This window comes from Rattus norvegicus, chromosome 2 (genome assembly GCF_036323735.1).
Source record: "Rattus norvegicus strain BN/NHsdMcwi chromosome 2, GRCr8, whole genome shotgun sequence".
Lineage (NCBI taxonomy): Eukaryota > Metazoa > Chordata > Mammalia > Rodentia > Muridae > Rattus > Rattus norvegicus.
Window position 1 is genome coordinate 34,745,376 of NC_086020.1, and position 17,727 is coordinate 34,763,102.

At 39.0% G+C, this 17,727-nt stretch overlaps 1 protein-coding gene across 2 annotated transcripts in view; it reads right to left on the reverse strand.

Annotated features, from left to right (window-relative positions):
* LOC134485588 (histidine-rich glycoprotein-like) overlaps nt 1-17,262 on the reverse strand; it is a 63,581-nt gene extending 46,319 nt beyond the window's left edge. For both annotated transcript variants that reach the window (XR_010063724.1, XM_063282680.1), the window contains exons 1-2: nt 17,004-17,262; nt 13,891-14,024 (exon numbers count right to left, since the gene is read on the reverse strand). The gene's annotated coding sequence lies outside the window, so the exon portion shown is untranslated. The remainder of the gene's footprint in view (nt 1-13,890; nt 14,025-17,003) is intronic.
* Nucleotides 17,263-17,727: the final 465 nt, after the last annotated feature.

Sequence of the window (17,727 nt, forward strand, 5' to 3'; positions counted from 1 at the left end):
CACACACACACACACACACACCCTGAGATGTATACTATAAACCATCATAAAATATTAACAACACCTCATGGCACAGGTAGAAAACTGTAAATAACTCATAGTATGTTTATACAGTTGGGCACTGTATATGACAAAGAATTACTGACAGTCATGTGCATTAACATAGCCAGTTCTCAAGAACAGCGACAGAAGGAAAAATCAAAGAGACACGGTGGGATACATTCATATAAAATTCAAGGCAGGACACATTAGGATATAGTTTAGTGACCCATCTAGAGATGATTTTAAAAGTCATAAAAGAAAGAAAACCAAATCATAGACAGTAATCCCCCGAGAAGTGGGAATGAAAGGATGCAGTTTTGGAAAGCGATGCTGCCCTGCTTTTGGTGGGAGGAGGTGGTGGACTTTTGGATACTTGTTTTATTTTATGATCTACCTACAAATGATGCTACATTTTGTATCTGTTACAATTGAAATATGAAATGTCCCCCAACAGGATCATGTGTTTGAACACTTGGTCCCTAGTACAGCGGTACAGTTTTGGGAAGCCTTAGAACCTTTGGGATGTAAGGCCTAGATTGTGGGTATAAGCAAGCCACTGGGACCATAGCTTGAGAGGTATGGGTAGACCTTACTTCCTAGACAAGGTCTCTGTATTGGTTCACCAAGATTTGAGAAGCCTCTTCACATACTCCTACTGTAGTGAACTTTATGATGACTGTCCCACCACAAAAACTGTTCCCTTTGAAACTATGAGCCCAAATAAACTTTTTTCCTTGGATTGTTTCTGTCAGTCTCTTGGTTAGGGTTTTATTGTTGTGAAAAGACACCGTAACCCAGACAACTCTTATAAAGGCAAACGTTTAACTGGGGCTGGCTTACAGTTTCAGAGGTCTAGTCCGTTATCATCATGGAGGGAAGCACGGCAGTGTGCAGACAGACATGGTGCTGGAGGAGCTAAGAGTTCTACATCTCGATCCACAATCAGTCAGGAGGAGATTGTGTGTGTTTTACACTGGGTGGACCTTGAACATTGAAGACCTCAAAGCTCCACCTCCACAGTGACACACTTCCTCCGACAAGGCTGCACTGACTCCATCAAGGCCACACATCTTAAGGATGCTACTCCCTATGGACCAAGCATTCAAACTATGAGGGAGCCAAACCCATTCAAACCACCACAATCAGGTTTTTATTATTTTACACAGCAATGATAAAATGGAAGTAACATGGTGCCCACAATATATTTCTCAAGAAGTTAAAAGACTATTAAAACATATGGTATTAAATAGGACTAACGCTTCCACCCAAAGGGTCAATAATAGTTTCCACACAGAAATGGAATTTGAGCCCTTAGTAGAAATTTGATAGCTAAAGGCTAGTGATCAAGGGAGGAAGATAATTTAACTTTGGCCACATCTTATAATCAAGTCATGGGGAATAGACCAACCTGGCAAGAGACACAGAAGACAATCTGTGTGCAAGTTAATACAGCAAGCACACAAGGGCAGAGTTTTCAGGAGAAATGATACGAGGCAGGTATATTCTAATCAGAGCAAAGCCTCAGAAAGCCAGGGACGTAGCTGCTTCCCAAGTCTGCAGAGAAATTTCAAATAGTGTGGTTTACCAGCAACAGTTCAGTTGAAAGTATGGTTTTGCAGTCATATCCTTCTCCATGGAAACTGAGACATCTTTGACAGGGCTTTTAAAGAGATAGGATTTAGGACAGGGTGTGGTCCTTGGGTGAAATCAAAAGTCATTAACTCTTATTTTTATTGATATAATTTGTTGTGAAAGTATGCATGAAACATTAAGTGTATATTTCCATGAACTCTACAATGGAAATCCAGAGTCACTGTCTTTTTTTTTTTTTTTAAAGATTTATTTATTTATTACATATAAGTACACTGTCGCTGTCTTCAGACACACCAGAAGAGGGCATCAGATTCTGTTACAGATGGTTGTGAGCCACCATGTGGTTGCTGGGATTTGAACTCAGGACCTCCGAAAGAACAGTCAGTGCTCTTAACCGCTGAGCCATCTCTCCAGCCCCCCAGAGTCACTGTCTTATAATGTGCCCATTCTAACTTCTGCTTGAAGGAACCACTTTGAACATGTTAGGTTCTTCTGACTCTAACTCCTATTTTCTGAAGTACATAACTATACTTTAGCTTCTTAACTTAAACTCTACTAGATGAAGACTCTTATGATCATCAGTTCTAAATGCTGCCATATTTGCAGGTTCCCTAACTCCTAACCTCCTAACATGAAAATCCTCAGCTCTTGGTGACGTCAAAGTATAGTGATGCCAGACACAGGGTCATGTAAACATTGCTTTTTGCTAAGCCCTGAAACACACTGTGACTGTGTTTTATTTCCTGATTAACTAATAAGAGGATATTAGTTATTTTTCATTATAAACCATATCAAATTATAAGCTTAAAATCCATGTGTTTTATCTCAAATCACATCAATGAAAACTAAAAGTTAATGGCTTTAATATTGATACAAGGATCATACTGTACCAAGCTAACCATCTTTTTTTATACTCAACTGTTAGTTGTCCCCAAATAAATTTGGTTTTCTAGAATGCCATTCAATACTATCAAAGTCCACCTAGAAATCTCTATATTCTGTTTTCCTCTTGATATAGATATCTTCCAGTTCCAGAATTGTTTGTTGAAGTCTCCAAACTTGTCCTGGGAAATCTCATGACTCTTCCTTGTCTTCTTTTCACTGTTGAATACCATCTTCCTTTTCCTTCTGTGTGTCTCAGCTGAGTATTGTCAAATAGTAGGCCTTTCTGGATATGACATCTGGCTATTTTCCCAGGGAATTATAGAGGTGCCTACCTTTATACTGCCTATCAGTGCATCATCTGTCTTGGAGAGGCTCTTCAGTCATTGGACTTATGGATGGACAGTCAGGGGTGCCAGCCTCCTGGGACAACCCTGCATGATGAAACTGATTATTTAGAATGGAGCAACATCTTAAACTTTTCTGCCTGCTCCAAAAAGTCTTTTTTTTTTTTTAACCTCCTAATACCTAGGATCTAAAAAGTAGCCTTCGTCAGTGTAGATGTACGAAGAGAAAGCTATATTATAAGATCTATCAAGATTATAAAAGGGATTAAATCAGTTCAAGTTAATAGTCAATGGGTATTTATTGAGTGCCTAATGTGCACAAAGTTTCACACTGGCAGTTGTGTGCACACCTTTTTTTTCTCCTACTAAATCCCTTGGAATTGGAACCCACATTTTGAGATGGTGGGGGGCCCATCTGATACATCTCAGATAATTGTGTTGATAGGCGGATTTTGAAACATATTACTCCAGGAACCTCCAGGATAAAACTGTGGAATTGGTTGCAAAAAAAAAAAAAAGATAAAGGGAAAGTTCATAAAGCCAGCTTCCTAATGGAAGCAAAGACATTTTGGGGGAGTTATTTACTTCTGAGGCTCTTGTGGAAGGAATAACCACTTTTAACAGTCTTGGTGGTAGCAGGGAGTTGTTCCTGGAAAGGTATGGGCATTTTTTGGGGTGTCCTAAAGTCTAGCTTGATGAACTAGGCCTGCAATGTGCAAATTTACTAGAAGGTGAATTTTATATCATTTCAGAAGTGTGCAGTGTGTAGATCTTCATAGACACACAGTATGTCATTGAGTGTCCCTGAGGCTGAAATTATATTTTGTGATAAAGCCAAGACATTACTCTGTCTCTTTCTATCATGCTGACAATTGTACCAAGGAAGTTAGTAGCTTAGACAAACCAAGATGGCAGCCTACACTGCAAGTGTATAGTATTTTGCACTGAGAAAAACGCAAGCTTCATGTGACAATGTCCTTAGTAAGTATATCCTAAGATTCAAGTCTATTTTAAGTGCACAAGGTACCCACCATTCTGTGTGGCAAAATACTACTCAGAAGGATGGTTGTTGACTGGAACAAAGTGTGTCTTTAATTGTAGAAGGTACAAGGCAAATACATCATTTTCATGATACATTTTTTTTTACTAGAATGGCTCACAGACAAATTATGGCTATTCATCCTTAACTGCTTATTAGACATTTTCTCAAAAAATGAAAGAGGGCAAGCTCCTGTCACAGACGGCAAGACCAACTAATATCAGAGATAACCAGATTGTGAGAGGTAAGTACAAGACCCTAAGCAACAGAAACCAGGACTATTTGGCATCATCAGAACCCAGTTCTCCCACCACAGGAAATACTGGATATCCAAACATACCAGAAAAGCAAGATGCAGAATTAAGATCACATTTCATGATGATGGTAGAGGAATTTAAGAAGGACATAAATAACTCCCTTATAGAAATACAGGCACAACACAGGTAAACAACTTGAAGCCATTAAAGAGGAAACACAAAAATCCCTTAAAGAGTTATAGGAAAACATGAACAAATAGGTGAAGGAATTGAACAAAACCATCCAGAAAATCCAGGACACAATGAGAAGATCAAACATAAGGATGATAAGTATAGAAGAGAGTGAAGATTCCCAACTTAAAGGGCCAGTAAATATCTTCAACAAAATTATAGAAGAAAACTTCCCTAACCTAAGAAAGAGATACCTATGAACCTACAAGAAGCATACAAAACTCCAAATAGACTGGCCCAGAAAAGAAACTCCTTTCATCTTGTAATAATCAAAACACCAAATGCACACACAAAAAAATATTAATAGCAGTAGGGGAAAAGGTCAAGTAACATATAAAGGCAGACCTATGGGAATTACACCAGACTTTTCACCAGAGACTATGAAAGCTAGAAGTTCATGGACAGATGACATACAGACCCCAAGAGAACAAAAATGCTAGCTCAGGCTACTATATCCAGCAAAATTCTCAATAACTATAGATGAAGAAACCAAGATATTCCATGATAAAACCAAATTTACACAATTTCTTTCCGCAAATCAAGTCCTACAAAGGATAATAGATGGAAAACTTCAGCACAAGGAGGGAAACTACACCTTAGAAAAAGTAAGAAAGTAATCTTTCAACAAAGCCAAAAGAAACATAACATAGCCACACAAACATAATTTCACTCTAACAACAAAAATAACAGGAAGCAACAATCACTATTCTTTAATATCTCTTAACATCAATGAACTCGATTCCCCAATAAAAAGAAATAAACTAAAAGACTGGACACAGAAAGAGGACCCAGCATTTTGCTGCATACAGGAAACACATCTCAGAGACAAAGACAGACACTACCTCAGAGTAAAAGGCTGGTAAAGACCATTTCCAAGTCAATGGTCTGAAGAAACAAGCTGGAGCAGTCATTCTAATATGGAATAAAATCGACTTTCAACCAAAAGTTACCACAAAAAAAAAAAAAGGAGAGAGAGAGAGAAAGAAAGAAAAAAGAAGGACCCTTTATATCGATCAAAGGAAAAAAATCTACCAAGATGAACTCTCAAGTATGAACACATATACTCTGAATGCAAGGGAAACCACATTTCCAAAAAGAAACTTTACTAAAGCTCAAAGCCCACATTGCACCTCACATAATAATAGTGGGAGACTTGAATACATCACTCTGATCAATGGACAAATTATGAAAGCACAAACTAAACAGAGACACAGTGAAACTGACAGAAGCTATGAACCAAATGGATTTAACAGATATCTATAGAACATTTCATCCTAAAACAACAGAATATATCTCAGCACTTCATGGTACCTTCTCCAAAATTGACCATATAATCAGTAAGAAAACAGGCCTCAACAGATACAAGAAGATAGACATAATTCCATGGCTCCTATGAGATCATCATGGATTAAGGCTGACCTTCAATAACAACAAAAATGAGAGAAAGCCCACATGCACATGGAAGTTGACCAATACTCTACCCAATGATAACTTTGTCAATGAAGAAATAAAGAAACAAAGACTTTTTAGTATTTAAAGGAAATGAAGGTACAACGTACAAAATTTATTAGACACATGAAAGAGGAAAATTCATAGCTCTGAGTGCCTCCAAACAGAAACTGGAAAGAGCATACACTGACAGCTTGAAAGCTCTAGAACAAACAAACAAACAAACAAAAAAGAAAATATACCCAAGAAAAGTAGATGGCAGGAAATAATCGAACTCAGGGCTGAAATTAGCCAAGTAGAAACAAAAAGAACTATACAAAGAATCAACAAAACTAGAAGTTGGTTCTTTGAGAAAATCAACAGGATAGATAAACCCTTAGCCAGACTAATTAGAGGGAACAGGGACAGTATCCACATTAACAAAATCAGAAATGAAAAAGCAGACATAACAACAGAAACTGAGGAAATCCAACAAATTATCAGATCCCACTACAAAAGCCTATACTCAACAAAACTGAAAAATTTGGAGGAAATGGACAACTTCCTGGACAGATACCAGGTATCAAAGTTAAATCAGGATCAGATAAACCATCTAAACAGTCCCATAACCCCTAAAGAAATAGAAGCAATCATTAAACGTCTCCCAAACAAAAATAAAAGCCCAGGACTATATGGGTTAAGTGCCGAATTCTATCAGAATTCTATTCAAAGAAGACATAATACCAGTACTCTTCAAACTATTCCACAAAATAGAAACAAAGGGAACACTAACCAATTTGTTCTATGAAGTCAAAATTATGCTTGTACCTAAACCAAACAAAGACCCAACAAGGAAAGAGAACTTCAGACCAATTTCCCTTATGAATATCAATGCAAAAATATTCAATAAAACTGAATCCAAGGAAACATCAAAATGATCATCCAACATGATCAAGTAGGCTTCATCCCAGGGATGCAGGGATGGTTCAACATACAGAAATCCATCAATGTAATCCACTATGTAGAAAAAGTAAAAAAAATCACATGATCATCTCATTAGGTGCTGAGAAAGCATTGGACAAAATTCAACACCCTTTCATGATAAAAGTCTTGCAGAGATCAGGAATGCAAGGCCCTTACCTAAACACAGTAAAGGCAATAAACAATAAACCGGTACCAACATCCTACTAAATGGACAGAAACTTGAAGCAATCTCACTAAAATCAGGGACTAGACAACACTGCCCACTTCCTCCCTACTTATCCAATATAGTACTTGCTGTCCTAACCAGAGCAACTAGACAGCAAAAAGAGGTCAAAGGGATACAAATTGGAAAGGAAGCAGTCAAAATATCACTGTTTGCAGATGATATGATAGTATATTTAAGTGACCCCAAAAATTCCACCAGAGAACTCCTAACATGATAAACACTTCAGGAAAGTGGCTGAATATAAAATTAACTCAACAAACCAGTAACCTTTCTCTACTTAAAGAATAAACAGGTTGAGAAAGAAATTATGGAAATGACACACTTCACACTAGTCACATAATATAAAAATATCTCAGTGTGACTCTAACCAAGGAAGTGAAAGACTTGTATGACAGGAACTTCAAGTCTCTGAAGAAAGAAATTGAAGAAAATGTCAGAGGATGGAAAGATCTCCCATGCTCATGGACTGACAGAGTTAATATAGTAAAAATGGCCATCTTGCCAAAAGCAATCTACAGAGTCAATGCAATCTCCCAAGTCAATTTTTCACAGTGTTAGAAAGAGCAGTTTTCAAATTCATTTGGAATAACAACATCATCAATAACAACAACAAAACCAACCAACCAACCAAAAAAAAAAAAAAAACCAAACCAAAAAACCCCCAAAAAACACAAAACAAAAACAAACCCCACAACAACAACAGAAAACCCAAACAAACAAACAAACAAAAAACCCCAGGAGAGCAAAAACTATTCTCAACAATAAAAGAACTGGGGAATCACCATCCCTGACCTTAAACTGTATTACAGAGCAATAAAAAAAAAACAAAAAAACAAAAACAAACAAACAAACAAAAAAACCTGTATGGTATTGATACAGAGACAGGCAGGTAGATCAGTGGAATAGAATTGAAGACCCAGAAATGAACCCACACACCTATGGTCACTTGATTTTTGACAAAGGAACTAAAACCATCCAATGGAAAACAGACAGCATTTTCAATAAGTGGTGCTGATTTAACTGGATGTCAGCATAAAGAACAATGCAAATTGACCCATTTTTATCTCTTTGTATAAAGCTGAAGTCCAAGTGGACCAAAGACCTCCACATAAAACCAGATGCACTGAAACTAATAGAAGAGAAAGTGGGGAAGAGCCTCCAACACATGGGCACAGGGAGAAATTTCCTGAACAGAACACCAATGTCTTATACTCTAAGATGAAGAATCAACAAATGGGGACTCATAAAATTGCAAAGCTCCTATAAGGCAAAGGACATTGTCAATAGGACAAAATGGCAACCAATATATTGGGAAAAGATCTTTACCAAGACTACATCAGATAGAGGGCTAATATCTAATATATACAAAGAACTCAAAAAGTTAGTCTCCAGAGAATCAAATAATCCTATTATAAATGGTGTACAGTGCTAAACAAAGAATTCTCAACTGAGGAATATCGAATAGCCGAGAAGCACCTAAAAATGTTCAACATCCTTAATCATTCGAGAAATGTTAATCAAAAGACCCTGAGATTCCACCTCACAGCAGTCAGAATGGCTTAGATCAAAACTCCAGCAACAGCAGATGCTCGTGAGGATGGAGAATCCATTGTTGGTGGGATTGCAGACTGGTACAACCACTGTGAAAATCAGTCTGGTGGTTCCTCAGAAAATTGGACACTGAACTACCTGAGGACCCAGCTATACCACTCCTGGGCATATACCCAAAAGCTGCCCCAACATATAACAAAGACACGTGCTCCACTATGTTCATAGTAGCCTCATTGATAATAGCCAGAAGCTGTAAAGAACCCAGATGCCCTTTAACAGAGTGGGTAGAGAAAATGTGGTACATCTACACAATGGAATACTATTCAGCTATCAAAAACAATGACTTTATGAAATTCATAGGCAAATGGATGAAACTGGAAAATATCATCCTGAGTGAGGTAACCCAATCACAAAAGAATACTCATGGTATGCACTCACTGACAAGTGGATATTAGCCCAAAGCTTGGAATAGGTAAGAAAAAATTCACAACTGATCATATGAAACTCAAAAAGAGGAAGACCAAAATATGGATGCTTCAGTCCTTCTTAGAAAGGAGAACAAAATGCTCACAGTAGGAAATAAAGGGGCAAAGATTGGAACAGGGACTGAAGAAAAGGTCATCCAGAGACTGCCCCACCTGTGGATCCAACCCATATTAAGCCACCAAACCCATCACTATTGCTGATGCCAAGAAGTCCTTGCTGACAGGAGCCAGATATGGAGTAAGAGGCTTTGCCAAAGCCTTACTGATACAGATGAGTTGCTTTCAGCTAACCATTGGACTGAGCATGGAGACTCCAGTGGAGGAGTTAGAGAAAGGACTGAAGCAGGTAACGGGGTTTGCAACCCCATAGGAAAAACAACAATATCAACCAACCAGATCCCACCAGAGCTCCCAGGGAATAAACCACCAACTAAAGAGAACACATGAAGGGACCATGACTCCAGCCACATATGTAGCAGAGGATGGCATTGTCTAGCATCAATAGGAGGAGAATTCCTTAGTTCTATGAAGGCTCATTTCCCCAATGTAGGGGAATGCCAGGGCATTGAGGTGGGTGTGGGTAGGTGGAAGTGAGAGCATCCTCATAGAAGCAGGGAGATAGGGGAAAGGGGATAACATTTGAAATGCAAACACATAAAATATCCAAGAAAAATAAAATTAAAAAAATAAAAGAGGCGAGTCTGTCACTTTTGCTAACAATCTATTTAACTGGATATTTAGAGTTATAGAAGACACAGATCCACTGCCACAAGCTCGACCACATCCTATTGGTAGAGGCTTTGCTCATGAGATTGGTGATGAGGCTAACAAATGTGTTTATAAGTTGTAATTGTACCAATTGTACAGTTGGCAAAATGTGTCACCTTTGAAGGAACAGCAAAGTTTGATAAGCCAATGTTTTCCGATGACCAAAGCCTTGAAGGGAAGGAGCTAAAGAGTAAAGGGAAGGGGTTTGGGGATTTGGGTCAGTGGTAGAGCGCTTGCCTAGCAAGCGCAAGGCCCTGGGTTGGGTCCCCAGCTCCGGAAAAACAAAAACAAAAACAAAAACAAAAACAAAAGAAGAGTAAAGGGAAAACAAAACAAAACAGCAACAAAGTAGACAAAATGATTTGCGTTTGACAAAGCAATGTTTAAATAGCTACCGCTGGGTGAGTTTGGGAATAGTATTTATAAAAGTGTCCACGACTGTTTTAAAAGGCCAGTACTCTGCTCCAGTTCCATGCTCTTTGTTGCTGTATATTTTTTCATATATGTTAACCAAACAGTACGTATGGATAGAAAGACAGAAGTAGCTGTGAGAAGAATATAGATGTTTTAGGTCTTTGCTGTTAAAGATAAAAGGCAATGTCGGGGTCCTCGCTATTTTGTAGAAATATTTATTTAAATTGTGTGTATGGATGTGCCTGTCTTTGACTGACTGTACACATGTGAGTGTGGCTGCCCAAGGAATCCAGAGGAGCCTGTCACATCCCCTACAGCTGGACAGTCTTGAACCACCTGACGTGAGCTCGGAGAACTGAACTCAGGTCCTCTGCAGGAGTAGAATGTGCTCTTAACTGTTGAACCATCTCTCTTGCCCCACTTCTCACTTCTTTGAAATACATTTATTTGTATAACACACGCGTGGTTCTCAAATAGAGGAGGATATTGCCCACACTGCCTTCTGGGAAATGCAGGCGATTATCTGTAGACATTATTGGTTGTTGCAATGGTCTTAAAAGTATGGGAAAGGGCTTTTGAAATTCAATGAGTAGAGACAAGAGATGCTGCTAAGACCCTCTGCATGCAAGGTAAAGCCCTAGGTCTGTCAACACAATATACCAAAGAAATGTAAAGGAGAAGCAACTCTGAAATGATAGGAGACAGACAAAATCTGCCTGTCAAAAATGAGACAGTAAGGTCAGCTCACCAAATTTAAATACCACTCTATGGTGGTTTGAACATGCTTGGCCCATAGGCTCGATACTGTTAGGAGAATGGCCTTGTTGGAGGAAGTGTGTGCTTGTGAGGATGGGCTTTGGGTCTCCTCCCAGTGTAGAAGAGACAGTTGGCTCTTGGCTTCCTTTTGATGAAGACTTAGAACTCTCAGCTCCACTGGCACATATCTGCCTGGATGCTGCTGTGCTTCTGCCTTGATGATGGACTGGACATCAGAACTTGTAAGTGAGCCCCATTTAAATGTTGTCCTTTATAAGAGTTGCCTTGGTCATGGTATCTCTTCACGGCAATGGAAACCCCCAACTAAGACACATTTTTTTCAGACTAAGCCTAGGGATCACGCAGAATAGTGAGTTAATCTGTCTTCTTATTCATTATCTCATACCAAAGTAGAAGGAAATTCCCTGTGTACTCACCAACATCGGAGCAGCTTAAGTAGCATAAAGGTGTCAAGTTGCCCGAGGAGCCCATGGGGACCTGCGACTACAGTGACTGCTTACATGTGACTTCATCTCTAGCAGTTCACACTCAGCTCATTTTTTTTTAAATAAAAATTTTCCATTTAATTTATTTGTTTTTTTTTTGTGTGTGTGTCATTGTGTGTATGGTGTATGAGTTTGTGTGGTGTATGGTGTGTGTGTGTGTGTGTGTGTGTGTGTGTGTGTGTGTGTGTGTGTACCACAATGTAGATGTGGAAGTCAGAGGACAACCTATAGGAATTGTTTGTCCCCTTCTTCTCTGTGGATTCTAAATATCAAATTCAAGTCATCAGGTTTGGTGGAAGGTACTTTACCCACTGAGCCGTCTCACATGTCTCTGAACTCAGTTTAAAAAGTATTCCTTAGGAAGGATGAGTCCTACAGGGCCTAATTTACACAAAACAGACAAGCGACCGTGAATATATCACAAAGTTGGTAGCCGAGATAGGTGCAGAAGGCATCATGCTAGTGGCTTCTGCCTCCTACACAGAGGGCCTTTTCTGAAAGGAAAGCCATCTTGTGTGTTTTACTCTGTCCCTCAGGAGGGGAGCTCTCGCAAGTCTTTTACAAAGGTGTTCAGCTTCGTTTGTTCCTGTGCCATTCATGTCCTTACACAGCCGTGGAAATTCCATTTCTAATAATCTCTCAGTTATCCACGTGGGTGGTGCTCACACTTCAAAACGTTCAGCCATAATTTGGAACTAATTAGTTGACACTTTGAGTATTGCCAAAAGGTTTTTTGTTTTGTTTCATTTTTTTTTTTTAAATTCAGGAGTGGATTGACTCTTCAACAGCAAACCTTTAAAAGCATCCGTAGAATGAATCCAACTGGAAACAAAGGTTTATGTTGCAGATTTTAGCTGTGAGATGGGAGGGTACTCCGCCTACGTATTTTCCAAGAACTTGGGCCACAGGAGGATCAGTGGGGCAGCGGGATGGGCTGTCCTCATTATCATCTTGTCTTGCCGATCTTTGTTGGCTCAGATGTACAAGGTGCTTCAAATAGAAAACTCAATGACCTAGTGAGTTACCGTTTTATGTTTTAAAAACACAGTGATGTACCGTTGTCCAAGGTAAAAATGAACGGCAAGGGGTGCAGCTATCCTGGGAATCACATTAAAAGCAGAAGGAAGACGATAGCAGAGCAGAAGGCGGCTAGTGAGAATGGAGGTGTTGAAGATACCAGAAGCCATGGAGCTAACTAAGCTTCCCTTCTTGCTGGAGCTAGGGCATCTCACTGGGCCACATCACAGCTCTGCAAGGAAGCCGGAGGGAATGGTTGTCACTCTTTCTAAGTCTCAGAAATAATAAATTGAGGTTAGTACTTGAAATCAATGCCATCAATCTCTTAAGATCCATACTCTTTATCAAAATGTTGCATAATACCAGTTTTAAAAAGTGAGTTGTAACTCAACAGTGGGTCACTTAAGTAAAGGTAAAGGGTCACAGATAGAGCAACAATGAAAGATTTCTGAATGCATGACAGGCAATGCATTAATCCAAGTTCAAATGTGTGATTAGAGGAACAGGTCAAGAGGTAAAGGCCAGTAGCCTCATCCAGAAATCCATGTTCCATCAACCTCATTTTCCTTTGGCTTTATTCTTTCTGCTCCTTCCTCTGTAATATTCCCTGAGCCGTCTGTGTGTGTGTGTGTGTGTATATGTGTGTGTGTGTGTGTGTGAGAGAGAGAGAGAGAGAGAGAGAGAGAGAGAGAGAGAGAGATATGATTGGACATTTAACCATCTTTCACTCTCATTCTTTGACCAGTTATGGGTCTCTGTGTTTAAGTCTGAACACTTCAAAATGCAGCAAAGTTGACAGCAGCACAAATCCATGGGTACAAACACAGTTATTTAGAAGGCAGAAGACGAGCATATCATTTCTACTTATCAAAGTAACAGTGGTAGCTTCCCTAGGACCTTCACAGGCTTTTAATTGGGTTTACAAATCCAGAGGTGGATTCCCTACCTTAGAGTGGGGTCTCAAGTCAGTCAGAAAGCAGTTGGTTACTTTCATTAACAGAATCGTTCCTATTACACCAGTGGACTCATCTTCCCTGCTTGGTGGATATTGTTGTACCGGGTTCACAACTAAAGAGCAACTCTGACGGTGATCCCATTGCCTAGTACCTCTGGAACAGAGAAGCTTATCCCATAGGGTAGAGGCTTCCAGCTCAGTTTCAGCTTGATTTCTCTTGTTAAAGTAGAACAGTCATCATTTCGTCTTTTCTAAACTTTCTGGCTAAAAATACTCTAAAGTTGGAATTAGAAAAATTTAATGCCAGGCCTGAAAAGAAGAAGTCAGTTAGACCATGTACAGCCATCACAACAGAATTTTGCTGGCAGTCGCTGTGTCAAGGTTTACAATGTAAAGTTTTTCAACATACCTGTCTGGAATACCATCGGAAACAATGTTCTATTTGCCACAGCCAAAACTAAAGCACATGACAGGTTTCAAATTTCAGTTCTCTGCATGAGGAAGAAGGATCATTTTTAGGGACAGGACCACAGAAGCAATTACCTGATAGAAAAAAAGGAAAAACAAAATGATAAAGCAAAAAGCAAAAACAAAACAACAACAACAACAAAAAAAAAACCCAACAAAACACTTCCTTTGCCTCGGAAAATGAATTTAGCATTCACGTTTCACTGGATAATTCTCTTTTGGTAGAGAGTCCCCCGTGTTATCAGTTATTTTTAATGTAACTTAAAATATGTTCATCGCCGACTTGCCAGTAACAAGAACAGTTTAACTCTATTTTGTCTTTATTTCTTTCATTTAAAATTTTAGTTTAAATTTGATTTATGAATAAATAAATGAATGTTACTTAGACATCACTTTCTAAATAATACCTTATTGCCTATTGAGTCTAGGTTCACCTTTTTTTTCACACAGCCAGGTCGTAAATCTAAGGTTCATTATCCTTGTGCTCTATTGGCTCATCTGTTTATTCCTACATAAAATCAGGTGTAGTGATTATTTTAATTTAGTGAATATTATCGGTGAAATTTGAAAATTTCGTGAAAACCTCCTTACTAATTTTGTGAGACATAATCATGGATTATACTCTACAGAGGACCAGAGTGGTACAACTTTTGTGTATTGTCACCTATGACGAGGTAGGACTTCTCATCCATGAAGTTATCTCTGAGCCAGTCTTCAAGTTCCCCAAAGTACCCTGTCTTAGTTAGGGTCTACACTGGTGTGAACAGATACCATGACCAAGGCAACTCTTATAAGGAAAACACTGAATTGTGGCTGACTTACAGGTTCAGAGGTGCAGTTCATTACCATCAAGGCAGGAGCATGGCAGTGTCAAGGCAGGCATGGTGAGGGAGGAGTGGAGAGTTCTACAATCTGTAAGCAGCTAGAAGAAGACTGACATCCAGGCAGCTAGGAGGAAGGTCTCCCAAAGCTCACCCCACAGTGACATACCTTCTCCAACAAGGCCACCCCTCCTAATAGTGCCACTCCCTGGGCCAAACAGATAAACCATCACATACCCATTCCCCATACTTTGGTAAGTTAACCCAACAAACTCAGCGGTGCACCAAGCTGGAGTTTGATGGAATAATCTATTTGATCTGTTGTTGGTTCCTTGCCTTTGGAGAAAAAAATATTCACATTTCCCCAGGAAAAGCCTTCCCTGGGCACAGAGAGCCAGCAACGGCTCTTTAAGTTGTCACCATTAACTATGACATAGAACTGTTCATTTAAAATGTAATATTCATAAGTTGGGATTTCATTGGTGATCTAAGTGATACAAAATTGTATTTATTGAGTCGTCAGAAAGTTTCTAAATTTTTCTCCAGGGGTAGGACACTTTCCTCATGAATGTTTTTAATAAAAATCACTGTTATTTCACCACCACAAAATGTTTCTGTAGTAGGTCAGTTTTACCTCTATGGGTTTAACTTAACGACAGGCTGCCTTGCTATCTTTCAGTGCTTACATGATGTTCCATATATGAAGATTTCACGTTGTATTTAAATAGTTCCCTAACGGTAAATACCTAGATTATTTCCAGTAATATCCCAATACCATCAACTATTAATATTCATTTTTATCTTTGACTTTAACCTTTCTATAAGTCATATGTACAATTGCTATGTTAAAAACTAGGCCTGGTGGCACATGCGTTTAAACCGTGTACTTCGGATGGAGAGCCAGGAAGATCTCTGTGAGTTTGAGGCCAGCCTGGTCTACAAAGTGAGTTTCAGGAGAGCCAGGGATGAACCCCTGTCATGACAAAAACAAAAAGCCAACAAGAGTTGCTATGTTAAGAAATGTTCGTTTTGTTTTTTGCTATTATTAGTACATTGCTGTCCCAAGAGGTCACAGTAATTTATATACTACTGAAACCCATGCCAGAGTGGTTAAGTCTCCATACACTTACAACATGTCTGCTAGCAAGGCAGTACGCATATCCATAGTAGAAGCTGTATGTCTGTAATATGTAAGATTGAGCATCTCCTAAGTGTTTAGGAGCCTACTGCAGTTTTTACAAAAGGGCACAGTCTTTGATGTGTTTCAAAGGCATAGTCTAATTTTAGAAAATAGATTTTCAAAAACAGTATTATGCAAGTTAGCCTTGTGTTACTTATTTTACCTGATTAATTCAGTTTTAAGTATCATTTCTAGATTTATTTCATATGTAAGGAAATACTTCATGCTTTGATGTTATATAAACATTATATCTTTTTAATATTTTATAAGCCTTTTATGGAAAGATATTTGATCCCTCTTATAAATATTTTAATATAGCATTGATAAGGCATTGGTTGGACTTCCCCAAACATCATTATTTAACTACCCTCACTTTCCTCTATGGGACTTTAATTAAGATCATTTAAATCATGACTTCCTAAGTAAAAACCAATCTGAGGTCAATCTCAGGCTTCATGACTGAACTGTATACTAAATTATTGTGGAAAGCTTGTTTTAATAGTTCATTAACAGAAAAAGATTCATCTAAATGTAACCAGAAAAAAAAATAAGTCTCAGGAATGTAAACGGAGATGTTTTAGGAAATAATGCTTTAGCAGGTATCTGCATTTCTGTGTGGGAAATAAATCTATTGGATTTTACCTTTCTTCTGGGGTCAGTTTTGAAGGACCCCACATTTCACCCATGGTTTGCTTTTCAGTTTTACTTTACAATAGTCTGCATTCCCTTCGTGGTTCTGATTGTTTCCCTTTCCCTCCACCCCTCTGAATTGACTTCTGCTTACTTTAGTTCAGTCTCGACAAGATTAGCTAGTGGTTTCCCTCTCCCATTGAGTTTCCTGCTCTCAGATTTATTTCTTGGTTTTATTGTACTTTTGCTCTATAGTTAATTATGTAGCCCATTTCTTAAGCCTCTGAAGTAGTTCTTTCTTATTTTATTGAATTAATTAACTGGGTGGACATTGGGCTGAGAGCTCGCTAACATTTTGGGTTCCCGTGAACGCAAACAAACCTTTAGGACGTAACCAGTAGCCAATGAGAAAGCACCAACTACCTTGTGTCTTGGGACTTTCAATGGATGACGGCAAAGAAGGCCAATGGTGAGCCGCAGCCACTCCTCTAGTGTAGATTGCTTCTGCATTGCTTTAAAAAGTCTGCTGTTCACACTGCTAACTGGATCTCTCTGAACCTGTCCTTCTAAGTGCTGCCTGATTCACAGAGTCTTTAGTACTCCAAGAAGCTGTTGAAGTGGTTGTGTCTAAAATTTTTCTTGTGACCATGTCATATTAATTTTCTGACAGCCCCGTAGCAGTTCTTCTGGATTCTACTACGAGCAAGGCATGGGCCTCGTCATTTGTGACGTCTGATTGGATTTCTCCTCTGTTTCATTCCCAGTTTCTAAGATGTGAGATATAGTTGTTGTTTTTTCTTCTTCTTTAGTTTTAAACATTTAAGTCTAATCTACTTTTGATAATTACAAAAAAAAAAGTAGTTACATAAAGCTAGTTCTCTTGAAAACTTGATGTGCCTAGAGACAAGAGAACTGAGGTGTAAGGTTGAGAGGGTGGTGGATTTTCTGTCCAGGATCCTATCTTTGAGTCCTTACCATGCTCTTGTGAAAAGGGTGAAGGGCAGGGGATGGAGAAAGGTCAAAAAGACTGTAGGGTAAATGTTCCAGAAGGTTAGGGGCTTGGTGCAGGAGGCTCGAGGGAGGGGCTTACTCATGATCAGCCAACCCTGGGGTCTAGCTTCACCAGGTAGGAAGGAGGGAAAGGGGC